This window comes from Haliaeetus albicilla, chromosome Z (genome assembly GCF_947461875.1).
Source record: "Haliaeetus albicilla chromosome Z, bHalAlb1.1, whole genome shotgun sequence".
Taxonomy (NCBI): Eukaryota; Metazoa; Chordata; class Aves; order Accipitriformes; family Accipitridae; genus Haliaeetus; species Haliaeetus albicilla.
Genome location: NC_091516.1, coordinates 11,997,714 through 12,003,713, shown reverse-complemented (window position 1 = coordinate 12,003,713; position 6,000 = coordinate 11,997,714).

Genomic DNA, 6,000 nt, shown 5'->3' with positions numbered 1-6,000 from the left:
AGTTCATCTGCAGTAATAAGCAGATACCTTCTTCTGGCTGTAATGTAGAGGGGTCAGCTAAGAGTGAAGTGGGGGGATTTAATTAGCTAATGTTTTGCTTGTTCAGATGCAGAAATTGTCATGGCCCCATAACATGTTAAGAAGGAAGGCAGCGAGTGAAAAACACTGATAAATTCTGCACAGCTTCAGCACAGAACTGGAGGGCAGAGAAAAGGAAGAAACAAGCTTCTAGAAAGTTCCAGCCAGTCCTGCAGCTACCTGAAGCCCCTGGAAATCTTTTAGCATTTATCACGTCAGAGCGTTTATCAGGCTAATATTTGAGTTTATTAAAAAAAAAAGCAAGCGTGTGTGTATGTATTTATGTATATAGTTTTATAGTTATATAGTTGTAATTAAATGTAGGTGTGCTGGTTTAGGCTAGGTATGGTTAATTTTTCTCAGTAGTAGCTAGTATGGGGCTATGTTTTGCATTTGTGCTGGAAACAGTGTTGATAATGCAGAGATGTTTTCATTGTTGCTGAGCAGTGCTTACACAGAGTCAAGGCCTTTTCTGCTTCTCACACCACCCCACCAGCGAGCAGGCTGGGGGGGCACAAGAAGTTGGGAGTGGACACAGCCGGGACAGCTGACCCCATCTGACCAAAGGGGTATTCCAGACCATATGAAGTCATGCTCAGCATATACAGCTGGGGGAAGAAGAAGGAGGCGGGGGGGACGTTGGAAGTTACGGCATTTTTCTTCCCAAGTAACCGTTATGCATGATGGAGCCCTGCTTTCCTGGAGAAGGCTTTGCTTGTGCATGCAGCTTTTGCTTTACCTATTAAACTGTCTTTATCTCAACCCATGAGTTTTCTCATTTTTATCCTTCTCATTCTCTCCCCCATCCCACCAGGGGAGAGTGAGCAAGTGGCTGTGTGGTGCTTAGCTGCTGGCTGGGGTTAAACCACAACAGTAGGTTAGAGTTATGCAGGTAGTTTAAAGTTATATAGTTTTTATATATAACTCTACACATATATAACTAGAAAGTCATACACACTTACATGTGTATATTTTTTTTTCTGGTTTAAAGAAAGAGTGAAGACCACTCCCAGTATAACAAGGCTCTCTCCTGAAAAAAAACCAACCAAACCACAAAATCAGCTCAAGTCTATCTCTCTGTCCTTCTAAATGTGGTAGAAATCAACCAATCTATTCAAAAGATATTGGAGACACAGCAGAGCAACAACAACATAATCTTCATTGCCTTAGAAAACAAGCCCAAAAATCAAGCTTAGTATTTGGAAAGATTTCTATAGTTCTCACACTTTACCACTTGAATAAGCAGAAATCATTCCTTTGAAATGTCTTCACAGAAAGACTGTTTTATCAATTTGTTTACCTTTTTACACTCTAATTTTGCTGGATTATTTACTGTGTTTTTCAGACTTGCCTCCCATTTTCTGCCCCTTTCTTTTTTCCTGTTGAAAACAACTTATAAAAGAGCCAGGCAAAAGTCTGCATGGCCTCAGACACAGGCTAGTGATACCTTGGATCAGCTCCTCCGTACTTAGCAGCTTTATCTTGGTCTACAAGTAATTTTTAAATTATGGTTGTCCACCTGGCTGGTCAGTGACTGTACCCATCCTGTGAGCTGATTATGTCCAGCTCCCAACCGACTACAAGTGTTTCCTGGTGTGTTGATGCATGCCTGTGTCCTGAGTTCCTCAGCTGTTGTTGCATCTATATGTGTGTCCTTAGTCCCTGAGCCATTGTTGTGTCCAACTGACCGGCCCATAGCACGTCCTCAAAATCAACATCCCAGTTTTGGAAAGACTGGCTGACACAGCATTCAGTTTTAAAAGAACAACTCCTCAGTTGCCTTTTAGCCAATACCTCCCATTGCCCCGAAAATCCACGAAAGAGTCCTAGAGAGCTTGAGCACATGGAGGAACACTGAGAGAGGTTTGGAAACTATGAAGAAAGTGAGAAAAGGGCAAAACCACCAACTGGGTATGTTATCCACTGTTTAGTTTTGACCCAGAGTGTTTATTCCTTCTTACTAACTCTAATTACAGAAGTATTTTGCATTACTGTCTATATGCGGTATGAAGCTTGCTTGTTCTGAAGAAGAATGTGGACATGCTGCTTGTTGTCAGTGAGGAAGCTTCTCCAAAGTCTTGCTCAGACTCCTGCAAAAGGAATCAGAGCTGTTCCCTCAGCTTCCCAACTCCAGACTGCTAGCCAATCCTCTCCAAACATTTTCAGCAGTGGTCATAGGGCTGACAGCATTTTCTGGGAACTTTCTCACTAAAGAGAGTTCCAGTGATGTTACTTCTCCAATCTACAGAAGATTTTATGGGCAGGACTCTCACATGTGGCCAAAGGTGCAGGACTGAACTCTTACAGTCAAACTGCTTGTGATCTTCAGCTACTCTTGAGCATCATCCTGCCAGGGGCTCCAGCCTGACTCCAGTGGTATTACAGAAAATTGAAGGAATTCAGCACCATGTATATAGGGTGTGGCCCAAATAAAGTCTTCATTGCCTTTGGCAGCAGTTAATTTTGACTGCTTTCAGGGCATGAAAGACACCCTCTAAATAGACTCTTACAGATGATGCAACAGAGATTAGACAAACCAAGAAAGCTGGAAAACATTTTGCTTTGGAAGAATTTTATCATTTCAAATAGCCTCTCAAAAGTTTACATATTCATCAAACTGTATTTTTTCTCAGAATCCATCAGTTTTGTATAACATTTTTTGGGTGATCAGGGGTTGAGAGTACTTATGGCCATTTTTGACAGGTTCCCATTTCTTGTGACATCTGAGCTGTGGGAACCAGTGCAAAAGCTTCCTTTAAGTTCCACACAGACATGAGTTCCCTTCCTTTCCTCTCTTTACTCCAACTCTGTGACCCCCATTATCAAACACAGTTTAATCTTCCAGGGCTTCATGCTCAGCAGCCACATTTCCAGGAACAGGAGAAGTCTTTGCAGCCTCCTGACACGACCATTTACTAAACCTTGTGTGCTGGCACTGCTTATATTCTAGGAGATTGCGTACATGCTGTGCAGGCACTGGCTTTTGGTCACTTCTATACCCTGTTGTAGCAGCCTTTGTGCTCCTTGCCCTGCCTGTTTTTCTCCCCTCCTACTCCTCCACTGGCCTGCCTCAACGCCAGTGACCACTGTCTAATGACATAAAACATAGCACTTAGAAATATTTACATAAAAGCACTATCTACTGTGGAACAGTATGGCCACTGGAAAGCCCAAGTACTTTACTTATTTTTCCTGTATCATATTTCTTTAGTTCCTTCTACTTTTTAAAAATTACTTTTTTAAGCTTATGGGGACTAAGGCTTTTCACTTGTGGTCTTGCATCTTGTTGATCACAGTGGACTGTGTTCAGTAATAACATAAGAAGTTATAGCAAGATGGCAATGGTTTTGGACGTGGTAGGACACAAGGAAGTTAAACTGCACCAGCATGAAACAAGCATCATGGTTTTTGAAGCTTACTGGTAGTCTCTTATCCAAGTCATAACTGATCAGAACCACCAGAATAAAGGAATTATCAGATTTCGTGCACCTCTTAGTGCTTCAGTAGGTGTCCTGTCAACTGCAGAAAATAAACTTTTGCCTGAAGGTATTCAGTTGCATAAATAACCTATTAACCCATCAGCATGCAGACTGGTCTAAGGCAAAATATCCATGTGACACTTCATTTCTGAGAGTATCTCTTTCTCCCATTCTTCTTGGCTGTACTACCAGTCCTGGATCTGACAACTTTTTTTTCATCCAGTCTCAAGGGGAAAAGCAAACAAGGATATTTTTGCATCTCTTCCATGCAATGCTGTGAATTACTTTGCTATAATCCTGTTTCTCCTTTGTACAAGAAACCAGCTGCTCTTATTCTGCTTGTGAGAATACATGAAGTTGGGAAAAAAAACAGTTATCTCCAGATCAGTTATGGCCTCTCCCATTATGTTCTGATGGAGTTAGAGTGTAGTTCAGTCTCCCTCTTCTTTAGCTAGGAGTCTTATGGGGAAAAAAATTCACCAAGAAAAACATTTTTTAAATTCTGCATGTCATTGGATGGATTTAGGTCCACAATGTGTCATAAAATGAAGAATATCAGATCAGGTTATATTGATAGAGAATGAGGAAGGGCAGGTAAGCATCATTTAGCTTAGTGAAACACCTTGAAAGATCTCAGTCACTGGGTGGAGTAACACTCAATGGACTCAGCATGCTGTTGAAGGTTATTTTTTGCAGTGCAACCTTAGCCTAAATACACCCTCCCTGCTGCTGTAATTTGTATTGGTTGGCCACGGATTCTTCAAAGAAGATGAAACACTGTTCTCTCCTGAATTTCACATTTATTAAAAGATTTCATCTCCCCCTGTGTAATGTTTGCATCACAACACAAATCATCAGCTTGCTTTGACCCTGACACCATTTTATAGGCTTAATAATAATAAATCTATGTCCTGAAATAGTTTCTGCAGATTACAGCAATCAATCAAAATTCAGAGAGCCTTAAACCATTAATGTCATCAGCAATGATCCAGCACCCTGGGAATCCATCTAAATCAGCCATTATTACTGAAAATGCTCCTTAAGAGCCTTAAGATAAAGGTAGTATTTGGGAGCATAAATTGCAGTTCTATTTTTATAAGCCATTGAGGGATGATTTTCATAGCGATTTTTTTGTATCTATTTTGAAGAAGACAAAGCCAGAACAATTCTTTCTTTTGCCTCATGCAGCTGTTTTGGTTATTGTAATACGAAAATAGAAGCCAATACATAGCAGATCGCTTTACTACATTGAAACTGAAGTATTTGTTATGTAATGTAGTCTCTGGATTCTTTGAAGAAAAAGGAAAGAGATGCCATCACAAGCCTTTAGTGCACTTCATGTTGAAACATTTCTAGCTCAAGGCAATGATCCCAAGAGAAGCCGTGCCCACCTTATTGGACTACAGATACCTACAGGTTTGGTAATTTCACACTCTGGAGTTCTGTGATGTGGAGAAACAATGCAAGAGTTCAGGACAAAGCAATTTCTTCACTGAGAGATACATCTACAACTCTTTGTCTTGGGATTTTCTGTAGCCATCTATTAGCAGAGTACCTGAAAGCCTATCAGGTAAAATCAATGGCAATAGTGAAATGTTGCAGAACTCAGATACTTTTTTCTTTTGTGGTTAAAACTCTGTTTACTTTCTGCTTTGTGTGTAGATTTTTTAAATTAGTTTTATTTTACCTGTTTTAATTGCATTTGTATGTGATTTTTGAATTTTATTTCTTGCTTAGATGGTTGGGTTAAAGGATGTTAGTGAAATAGAAGGGCCACATGCTTTGGGGTAGGATTTTTTGAAAGTATCTAAACTATGTCCTGCTGATTATTTTGCCTAATGTGATCTGACAACTTGTTCCCACCCAGCTATAAGTACATAACACATCTCAAACACATCAACGCTGAGAACAGCCATCATGTTATAAAGATCAGTGCTCCATCACTAGTGGGAATGGATTCAAGACACCATTGAAGACTAGGTCTGGCTGCACAGGTTTGCTAGAAGCTAGCTGATCCCCCAACAGCCTAAACTTAAAGGACAGTGCTGAGGCAGTCCAGCAGTCTCCATCTTCAGCAATCAGTAACTCAGCAGAGATCCAGCCAGATACCTGTAAAACATACCAGCAAACTCAAAGTCAGAGGAAAAATGTTTAAGTCATGTTGCGACAGATAGGAATGTAAATCAGGTAATCAGACTGTCCTTATCACAAGGCATCTCTGAAAAGGGAACAACCTTTTTTCCACCCAATGGCTTAATTTATCCACAGGTGCATCTACTGTTATGTTGTTCATGCCTTGATTTTTCCCCAAAATAGAGCAAACTTGAACTGCATGGATGATTTTGAATCTTAATACCTGAAAAAGAAAAGAACACAGACAAAACCCTGTCTCAGAAAGCATGTTGTGTGACGCTCATTGAAAAGCAGCTTAAATTTTGATCTA